The sequence below is a fragment of the Zea mays genome, chromosome 2 (genome assembly GCF_902167145.1).
Source record: "Zea mays cultivar B73 chromosome 2, Zm-B73-REFERENCE-NAM-5.0, whole genome shotgun sequence".
NCBI classification, from domain to species: domain Eukaryota; kingdom Viridiplantae; phylum Streptophyta; class Magnoliopsida; order Poales; family Poaceae; genus Zea; species Zea mays.
In genome coordinates this window covers 130476705-130487037 of record NC_050097.1, presented here as the reverse complement: position 1 = coordinate 130487037, position 10333 = coordinate 130476705, and the positions used below count along the sequence as shown (strand labels likewise).

At 51.1% G+C, this 10333-nt stretch overlaps 1 non-coding gene across 1 annotated transcript; it reads right to left on the bottom strand.

Annotated features, from left to right (window-relative positions):
- Positions 1-6845: 6845 nt before the first annotated feature.
- Positions 6846-9521, bottom strand: LOC103648910 (uncharacterized). Its single transcript, XR_002749999.2, has 2 exons — positions 7717-9521; positions 6846-7346 (listed from the first exon to the last, which is right to left on the bottom strand). It is a non-coding gene; the product is annotated as an uncharacterized protein (transcript).
- Positions 9522-10333: the final 812 nt, after the last annotated feature.

Sequence of the window (10333 nt, the reverse complement as noted above, 5' to 3'; positions counted from 1 at the left end):
AGTTCCTGTAATTTTGTAATAATATTGTTCATCACATAGTGTCTCTGGTTTGACATAAAAACTGTATTAAAATTAATCTCTTAATTAATCTTGTATCAAATACATAAAACCTTCAAAAATTCATAACTCCGTTTTAATTCCGATATGACTCGTTCCAGTTGCCTTAGCTTCGTAATAAAATTATCTACACTTTGGTAACCTTTGTTTATCATGAGACATGTTGTAAATAATTAATTTGTTTACCCTATTTTAATTGGATTAATCTATGTCTATTGGATTAACTTCTTTAATATTAATATAGTATTCTAATCTTATGGTTATAATTTGACTAGATGACCTTTAATCAAATAATGACTTAGATTAAAGTTGAGAATAACTATTTATAGAATAACCTCTGAGAGCACCTAGAGGGGGGGGGGGTGAATAGGTGATCCTGTAAAACTTGAAACTTAATGCCACAAAACTTGATTAGGAGTTAGCACAAGAATGCCAAGTGGCTAGAGAAGAGTCTTTGTAAGACACGATAACCACAAGAAGATCAATCACAGATAGACACAGTGGTTTATCCCGTGGTTCGGCCAAGTTCAACACTTGCCTAGTCCACGTTGTGGCGTCCCAACGGACGAGGGTTGCAATCAACCCCTCTCAAGCGGTCCAAAGACCCACTTGAATACCACGGTGTTTTGCTTTGCTTTACTATATCCCGTTTGCGAGGAATCTCCACAACTTGGAGCCTCTCGCCCTTACACTTTGATGTTCACAAAGAAGCACGGAGTAAGGGAGGAATGAGCAACGCACACAAGACACAAAATCAGAGCGACAACACGCACACAAGTCACAACAAGAGCTCACAACACAAGTCGACGAGTGTTGGGACTATGCTTCGTCGCCGAAGGTCTTGTAGGAAGAAGCAGTTTTCGGCTGAAGCTGTTCGTATGAGATGACCGAAGGTTCCTCTTCATGAAGCTTCAGAATTTACAAACCGACATAAAAGTAGAATTTACAAATATGGTAAATCGGTAAGCCTAGTACCTGAGTGAACCTGCCCGCAGATTGCCCTCCTCACGCGACCTGAGACATGGTCTCCCATTCCGGTTATGGTGGGTACAAGTGCGGTCACTGCACGACGGCAGTCGGGGTCAGTGAGGCATTGTACGCCAAGGCGGTGAGCCCCTTTCTGTTGCCAGGGAATCGATGGGGACGGTTGATGTGTGTGGGGACGGAGTGCCCCTGCATATCGTGTGTTTAGGTTTACCTTGCAAGGATAAAAACTCGATTCGAATCGTCTGCTTCTCGCAGCTAATGAGACTGCTTGATCCATTGTACTGCATTGAGTAACAAGTGGAAATATGATGAGTTGATATAAGTTGTTGATTGCTAATAATGCTTGCTACTATGTATGAGTAGATAGTACACTTTTAGCCTTAAGAGAGTCACACTTAAATTGACAAAGTTAAAACTTGACTTAGAAACTCAGCTAGTGCTTTTGACAACCAAACCCCACAGCCAAACAGCTGCATGTCTAGAGGTAGAGGAGTAGACTCCTCACACCGGGTAAGTCTAGCTGAGTATTAGTATACTCAGCCTTGCTTGTGGCATTATTTTACAGGTTCTCTGGAGGACATGGTTGCTGGAGTGACTTGGTCGTCCATCTTGCCACCGGGTTGGACTATCGAGTGGGACCCCGCCTCGGCTGAGGAGGAGCATGAGGAGTGATGGGACAGGCTTCCCCATCTCTCTGTTTAAATACCGTTAGTTTTATTCCGCTGCACTTCGAACAATGACAACTACTTTTGCAAAACTTCTATGATGATGTAATAATTTAATACTCTTTCATGCATGGTTTTATGCTTTATTGTATTTGCTCTGTGACTCACCATCGAGTGAGATTGTGGTACTTGATCCTGTCAGTGGCCGTGTCGGACTAGATCCGAGGGATTGACAGGTTATTCCCATTTAAGTGTGGTCTAGCCTCTGAGGCGGGACTTAGGCACTTAAGTTGGAATAATTCGGGCAGTTCCGCCACACGCCCCCTGCTCGCCCGGCGCGGCCCCCGGCGGCTCGGCCCCGGCGTAGCGCCCGCCCCGGCCCCGGCCCACGGCGCGGCCCCTGCCCCCGGCGCGGCCTCGGCCCCCTGCGCGCGTCGTCCTGGCCCTTGGCTTGGTTCGCGTGGCCTCGCGCTTCCCCGTTTACCGCTAGCGCGTTCCCGCGTGCGCAAACCCGTGCGCGGTGATTATTTTTGGTTCGTAGCTAATGTCAAGCTCCGTTAGTTAGCATGCTGCGTCGCGCGCTTCGTCGCGCGACGGATTTGTCTAATTTCATATTCTATTGATGTGTTGCGTCGTGCGCTTCGTCGCGCGACGATCCATTTTAATTTCAGGTTGTTTAATGTGTAACGTCGCGCGTGTATTCACGCGACGTTCCGCTTTAGACTCAGTTTAATTGACGTATGCCGTCGTGTGTTTCGTCGTGCGAAGCTTAACGTCTCTTTATAATTAATGCAAAGTGTCTCGTTGTGCGCTCGGTCGCGCGACGAGTCGTGGATTTATTAATTCGATTTAGAGTGCTATGTCGCGCGTCTCGTCGCGCGACAATCTTTTTTATTTTATCTTCATCTGCTTATAATGATTAGACAGGAAACATGACTTTACTTTATGCTAAACGTAGTATCCAAATTGATTCCCTTCTATATAGCAAGTGGTTTAATCTATAATAATGTAACGTAATCGTTTCTCGACCGTCTCTTTTTCTCTTTCTCTCTTAACCTTAATTGCGAGCCCGTGTGGAACGTCTGTTTACTTACTGCATTCTATTGTATGGTGTACTGTTCGTTTGTATTAAATGTGTGGATGTATGTATGTTTGCGCTCGCATAGAGAACGATCCGGTTGAAGAGCTCGAAGAACTCGCAGGAGAAGCCCCTGAGCAACAGTCGGTTGGTGGAGGCAAGTGTCCCTTGACCTATCTCTGTCCTATTCATTCTTTAATTCACCTCCCGCATTACACATTTATGCCTAAGGATTGATTAGCTTTGTTATCCATGTCCTTGTTTACCTATTTGGGTTGGATTATTATTGTTTAGCTTTATGCTATTGCTCAAACTATAATCAATGAACATGATGAGATTATCTATGATACGCTGTTTTCCCTTCTCTTATTATGATGTTGTACTTGTGGCCTTTAAGGGGGCTCGAGCGGTTTCTCGAGTGCCTCTCCGTAAGGACCTGTTCTATGGATGACCGCCCGGGAAAACAGTGCAACCATGAGGGTGGAATGGGGTGCCCTTAGCTGAATAATTAGAGGATCCGAGGTGTAGTTCGCTTAGCCGTCGTGCCGTCAATGGGGCTCGGTGTATGCGGCTCGCTCTGCCAAGCTTGGGTTCGCTCCCTTGGGGAGGAGTGCGGTGCATTTAGGAAACCTAACGGGCGGCTACAGCCCCGGGAAATCTTTGTAAAGGCTACGTAGTGATGCCCTGCTAGGCCACCTAGGTAGTGGTCAATGGGGAGTAGCTCTCTCCGGGCAGAAAGGGAATCACGGCTTGTGGGTAAAGTGCACAACCTCTGTAGAGTGTTTGAAAACTGATATATCAGTCGTGCTCGCGGTTATGAGCGGCCAAGGGAGCTCCAGTGATTAGTGGTACTTGATCAGAGACACTTTGGTTTACAGGTGGCAATGAGACTGATGGTTTTGGTTATGTCTATGGTGCTGGTAAGTGGTATTCTTTCCGTTTGGAAAGGGTACATTAGGCTAATAACTTGGGTTAATGCTAAAACCTGGCTTTCTACTAGTAAATAATAATCTGACCAACTAAAAGCAACTGCTTGACTTATCCCCACATAAAGCTAGTCCACTACAGCCAAACAGGATACTTGCTGAGTATGTTGATGTGTACTCACCCTTTCTCTACACACCAAACCCCCCCCATCCCCAGGTTGTCAGCATTGCAACCACTGCTCAGGAGAAGATGAAGCTGTGGAAGGAGACTTCCAGGAGTTCCAAGACTACGACGAGTTCTAGGCGTGGGTTAGCGGCAACCCCCAGTCGGCTGCCTGTGAAGGCCGCGTTTATCTACGTTTCTTTTCCGCACTTTGATTTATTGTAAAGACTATGTGGATGTCTCAGACATATGATGTAATCGACTATTTCCCTTTTTAATATTATTTGAGCACTGTGTGAAGATGTCCATGTTATGTAACTGCTGTGTACGTGAATTGCTGATCCTGGCACGTACATGGTTCGCATTTGGTTTGCCTTCTAAAACCGGGTGTGACAGGCGCACTGTTTGATAGTGGATTGGACAGGTGCGTCGTCTGCAGGGTGGCCCTGACGCCGCCTGACAGCGGAGTGGACAGGACGCATTAAATGCTGAGGGGGCACATCGCCTGTCAGCAGGGTGGACAGGCGGCGTGTCCCTTCTGTAATAAATGTAGAGTCCGCGCGGTCTAGGGGCCTTACATCAGGCTCCGCATGCTGGCTTATGTCATGGGCAACGAGCCATGTGGGCGCATCGGGTCTCCGCCTGAGCGAGGAGCGCATGCGCAGTGTAAAGCCCGGCCACACATCAGCCCCGGACCCTTGCTCATGCCAGGGTTTCCCCTGTCCTGGGACCTTGTTGCGGCCCAGACCTTACTCGAGAGTCCCGGGCCACAATCGGGGGTCCGGGTTGTGCGTACAGGGGTCCGGCGCTCCCTTGCGGAGGTCCGGCTCGACTGACACATCCTAGATGTATCATCTTTCATTGCCATATGGTGCCCCCTTGATCTGCCCATGTGGTGGGACGAGCGCTGTTGACTGTGTGGCTAAGGAACGGCGTACGGGCATCGCGTCTTTATACTGTAGTAAGGGGTACCCCTGTTTCAGGGTACCGACAATTACATACATACCCATAGTGTTTACATAAAGGCCCATAGTGTTTACGCAGAGACATTGTTGTATTTTCCCTTTCTTTCTATCCTGCGCAAGTCTTGGACTTCTTCTCCTTCACTGTCTTGAGTTTGAAGCTTTTCTCCATTGCCTAAGCTACCGACTCCGGCTCGCACCTTCACTACTTGCACGTACGGGTGAAGCTTCTTTATATGTTGCTTCGATCGAAGGCCAGCTTCATCCAACCCTCATTATATACCGGAAACATATTTAATTATGCTAAAGTGTAGGCATTTTGAGAACCTTCAGCAAGGCAGGTCCCCAATAGTGTGTAACATAGAAGCATACAAAATAGGGCAGGACAAGAACCGCTCCTAGACTCAAGTCGGATTTGAACCCTGGGCTGTCCGGGATGCAGCCTCGGTCGCGGCGCAGGCGGTAACACGGCAAACAGGACGTACACAACGACCGGCAGCACGCGGACGCATAGGCAGGCCAAGGCGCGAGCCACCAGAGATGTTTCCTTGCAGTGTAGGCTACGGCTTAGGTGCCTAAATGGGCGGCCGAGCTCGACACGGCATGGGCCCGCTAAGGCACTAACTGTTATGTTCGACTACTTAATCGGGTTGTGTCGGGCTGGCCCGCGTGTCGTGGCCGAGGCGCAAGCACGACATGCTGGCCTGTTAGGCATGCCAGGCCGGCCCGTTAGCACATCAGACCCATACAACTTAATACCAATAAATAGTAAAAATCCCCAAAAAGGGCCGCACAAGCCAGGATCAAACCTTGGCCACTCTGGCTAGAGCCTTAGCCAAACGATGGTAACCGGTGCGACCACAATTTAGTTCACTACCGGAATCAGCTGCGCTCGGTAAAACCTGAAAAACACACGGCAAAGGTATCGGCCGTCAGCCCGACACTCGACAAAGGTAACGACTGTCAGCCATAGACGGCTGTTGACGGCTCTTTGCTGAGTGTCGTCATTCACTAAGTGTTCGGCACTCGGCAAAGCGGTCTTTGCCGAGTGTCTTCCTGTGCCAAGAGTCCTGCTCCCGGTAAACGTGGTCGTTACTGAGAGTAGGATTTTGCCGAGTGCGGCGCTCGACAAAGACGTTTTTGCTGAGTGCCGGACAAAAAGCACTCGGCAAAGCGCCGTATTCCGGTAGTGGTGGTGATATATGGAGTATTGTTATTGTAAATATATGTATACTGGTATTTTAAAATAAAAAATAATTGAGCCGGACCAGGCCGGTACTGTGTGCCAAGGAGGCGGCCCAAGCCCGACCCACTCCTCGTGCAGGACCGGCACGAGCCCATTTTCCAACATATGGGGTCATACAAAGGCTCTATTAAATAGTCGGCCCGACACGGCCCATCCGACCCATCTATAGGTTGCTGAAGCGCAGGATCCAAGCCACCAAATACAAAATGTGGCAAGGGGCAAGAGAATTGGTGCCGGGTCATGTCAAGAAAAAATTGTTGTCTTGTGTCTAGCCCATTTTTCTTTTCAATCAACTCAGTTGTGCGCCGTCTAGAATTTATATTTTAATACTTTCTAACACATAAAATTGTTCACTTGCTAAATATATATTTTTGTTCACGAGATTAGGTTTTATTTGCTAGGTTAGACTTTAAGTATTTTGGTTTGGTCATTATTTGCTAGGTTAGTTGATAAAATTATTTTTTATATTTATAGGGATAGGATACATAGATTTCTCATGAAGAACAGGAAGAAAAATGTTTCTAACAAAATTACATTTGAAGTATTGTATTTATATATTTCGTACTTGGCTTGTTTGGTCTATATTAATTAGATCATTTAGCTTTGTCTAATTTTAGCTAATAGCCCCCCTTTATATCTCATCCTGGATCTGCCGTGCCTGGACTCGTGTCCTAGTCCTAATATATAGTGGCACCCAAATAGAACCAAAATTGAATTACATTTCAATTATTAGCTAGCTAGCGTATCGATATGTGCAACACAACACAAAATGTTATCTCGGACATCCACAGCGCACAAAACAGGCTTTGTTCCTTACTTGGATCTGATGATGGTTCCTAGTGGACACATGTCCGAAACCATCATAAAGGTCGCATAACCCTGCACTACTTGTTGAGACGAATAAGAAGTGGCCTCTCGATCCCCCACTTAGGGCTTGTTCGGTTATTTTCAATCCATATGGATTGGAGGGGATTGATACGGATTGGGAGGGATTTTGACTTACTAGGGATTGAAACCCCCTCAATCCATATGGATTGGGGTAGAACCGAACAAGCCCTTAGGTAAGCTGGATATCTATGGTTCAGCAATTATCATGCATCAGCTTGTTCATCGGAGTCGGCAGCTTGGTCGTCGGTAGCCACCTCCTCCCTAATCCCTATCTGGCTGGCTCTTGATCTCCATCTGAGACAACAAAGCTGCTGTTTGGTCGAAATCAGATCCATCCGTTCCTTCGTCATTAGTCTCCCGAATCCCGCTCCGACCTGCAGCATGCATGCATAGAACAACAACAATCATCAGTTAATCCGATGGTGGATCAGCACGCAACTATCAATTAGTAGTATGCTGGTGCCAACCAGCATCATCGCAATGCAACATAGGAACACCAGTTCTATTGTTACGTGTGCATACGATCGGGATATATGATGTGCATGCACGCTGTGCATTTTCAATTGGAGTCGTAATTTGGCTCAGAATGTGCGTGTGCAATCTGAACATAACATATATAACATAACATCTACAAGAGTACTACTAACCGAAGCAACAAAATACCTGATCTGATGGCATGAGAAGTTAAGGATCGCTATTGCTTGTGCAGATTAATTAGCTATGTCGAGATAGTTAAGTACGTACCGGCTGGCGCATTGCCGAGATAGTTAATTAACATCACACTCGTCAACCTTGGTGGCAGCAACCAGGCATCAACGAAGCGGGAGGTCTGGAACCTGAGCTCCGCTTTATCCATGTCTACCGGGTATTCCAAGCGGCGCACGACCAGCTTGGCGTGTGCGTCTACTACGAAGAGCGTCCTGTTCAGGAAGAAGTAGAGGAGATGGGGGATGTTGGGGTCGACGAGGGCGAGCCAGGGCACCACGCCCGACGGCAGGACAGCGTCGGCGAAGATGTCGGCGAAGGTCGCCGTGTACTGGTGTACCCAGTAATGTCGGTTCTCCTGGCTGACGAGCGTGAACATGCAAACCCGAGGGTTCAACAAGGGCTGCTTGTTGGCAGCCGGAACAAAGGGGACTCCCTGGATCTCGACGTAGCGCAGCTTGCCGTCGCTGGGCCTGATGAGGCGTCGCTGGTGCACGAGCTCAAAGGGGCTGACGAGCTTGTCGAGCCTCGACATCTGGCAGCAGACCGGGAGTGGGATGAAGCGCAGGTGCAGGTCGGCGTTGTCGGCGAAAGGGTCACAAACATGCACGCCGCTGGCGATGTCGACCCACCAGAGGAGGCCGCCGTGGGCGATGACGCCGTCAACGCCCGAGGGCTCGTGGTTCGGGTGGGAGGCCAGCGTCCTGGCGGTCCACTGGTCGGTGCAGGTGGAGTAGCAGAGCAAGATCGTCCTCATGGAGGTGGGCTGCAGCTGGGCCACCATGTAGTGGCCAACGTGTCGCCGGTCGGCGATGAGGCCGATGCTTCGTCGCGGCAAGGTGCTGACGCCGAGGTTGGCTGGGACGTCGGGGAGGAGGGCGGCAGTGCGGGCGTGGATGTCGCAGAGGAAATAGGAGTAGTCCCAGACGCTGCCGCCGTGGGTAACCCGGAAGAGCAGGCGATCGGAGCAGGTGGAGACGACGTAGGGGAAGCTTAACGACCTGGGGCCCGGGACGATGCGCCCGGGCAGGACCAGGTAGGACGGCCTGAGCAGCGGGTGCTGCAGGGCGAAAACAAAGTCGGTGACGCCAGGCGCGAGCATCGATGCCCGCTCGTCTCTGGCGTCGAGGACGATGGGGATGGAGGAGAGTGCCACCCACGGGCGGGGCTGGAACTCGAGCGCCACGTCGCGCGCTGTTTGCTCACGGGCGCGAGACGACTCCCCCACATTGAACGACGACGACGCCATGGCTGGCGTGGCGCTGGGTGCGCTCTGCCTATGCCTGCGTTGTCGGCGGCGGCGTGGATGGGGCTGCGGCTGCGGTGCCACCCATGGGCGGGGCTGGAACTCGAGCACCTCGTCGCGCGCTGGTTGCTCACGGGCGCGAGACGACTCCCCCACATTGAACAACGACGATGCCATGGCTGGCGTGGCGCTGGGTGCGCTCTGCTTCTGCCTGCGTCGTCGGCGGCGGCGTCGATGGGGCTGCGGCTGCGGTGCCACCCACGGGCGGGGCTGGAACTCGAGCACCTCGTCGCTCGCTGGTTGCTCACGGGCGCGAGACGACTCCCCCACATTGAACGACGACGATGCCATGGCTGGCGTGACGCTGGGTGCGCTCTGCTTCTGCCTGCGTCGTCGGCGGCGGCGTCGATGGGGCTGCGGCTGCGGTGCCACCCACGGGCGGGGCTGGAACTCGAGCACCTCGTCGCTCGCTGGTTGCTCACGGGCGCGAGACGACTCCCCCACATTGAACGACGACGACGTCATGGCTGGCGTGGCGCTGGGTGCGCTCTGCCTCTGCCTGCGTCGGCGGCGGCGGCGTGGATGGGGCTGCGGCTGCGTCTGCAGCTCCGGCTCGGCAAGGTGGCGAATTAGTTTGGTTCGTTTCGATCCATGTCGCTGCTGGTTTATTCAAGCAGGCAGCCAAGTCGGTTGCGGGCGTGGCCGCGTGTGTTCTGCGCGGTATGTACTGCATCCCGGGGCCGACGTTCCAGTTGTACTATATAATGCTTGCAGGCGATTAAATAAAGTAAACAAGAATTATTTATCTCATTCATCTCCTTTTCCTCTCAAATATCACCTCCTTCACCATCAGGCTGCCGGGCAAAAACCCCGACGCCATTAACAGTCGAGGCTACAAACTCTGTAGTCGAGGCCTCGCTGTCTCAGGTGCCGATGCCCTTGATAACCTCGTATACAGGAGATCCTCTTCGTCTAGGCCAGTCGTTCTCATCACGTTCGCAACACCATCCCCAATGATCGTGCCTCCGAAGGCCGATCCCTCACTCGCACGGGCGGTGCACGGCTTTCTCGGCCTAGTCGGCTACTATCGCAAGTTCGTCAAGGCGTTCGGGGCCATCGCCTCGCCCCTCACCGCTCTTCTTCGCAAGGAGGGGTTCGCCTAGGCTGAGGCAGCTTTCACGACACTCAAACCAGTTATCACCACAGTGTCGGTACTCGCGCTGCCCGACTTTGGCCAATAATTCGTCGTTGAGTGCGACACCTCACTCACGGTTTTGGTGTCGTGCTCCTCCAAGACCAGCACCCGGTGGCGTTCTTCAGCAGGCCTGTTGCACCACGACATCGCTCCCTAGCGGCGTATGAGCGTGAGCTTATTGGCCTCATCCTCGCCGTGCGCCACTAGAGACCATA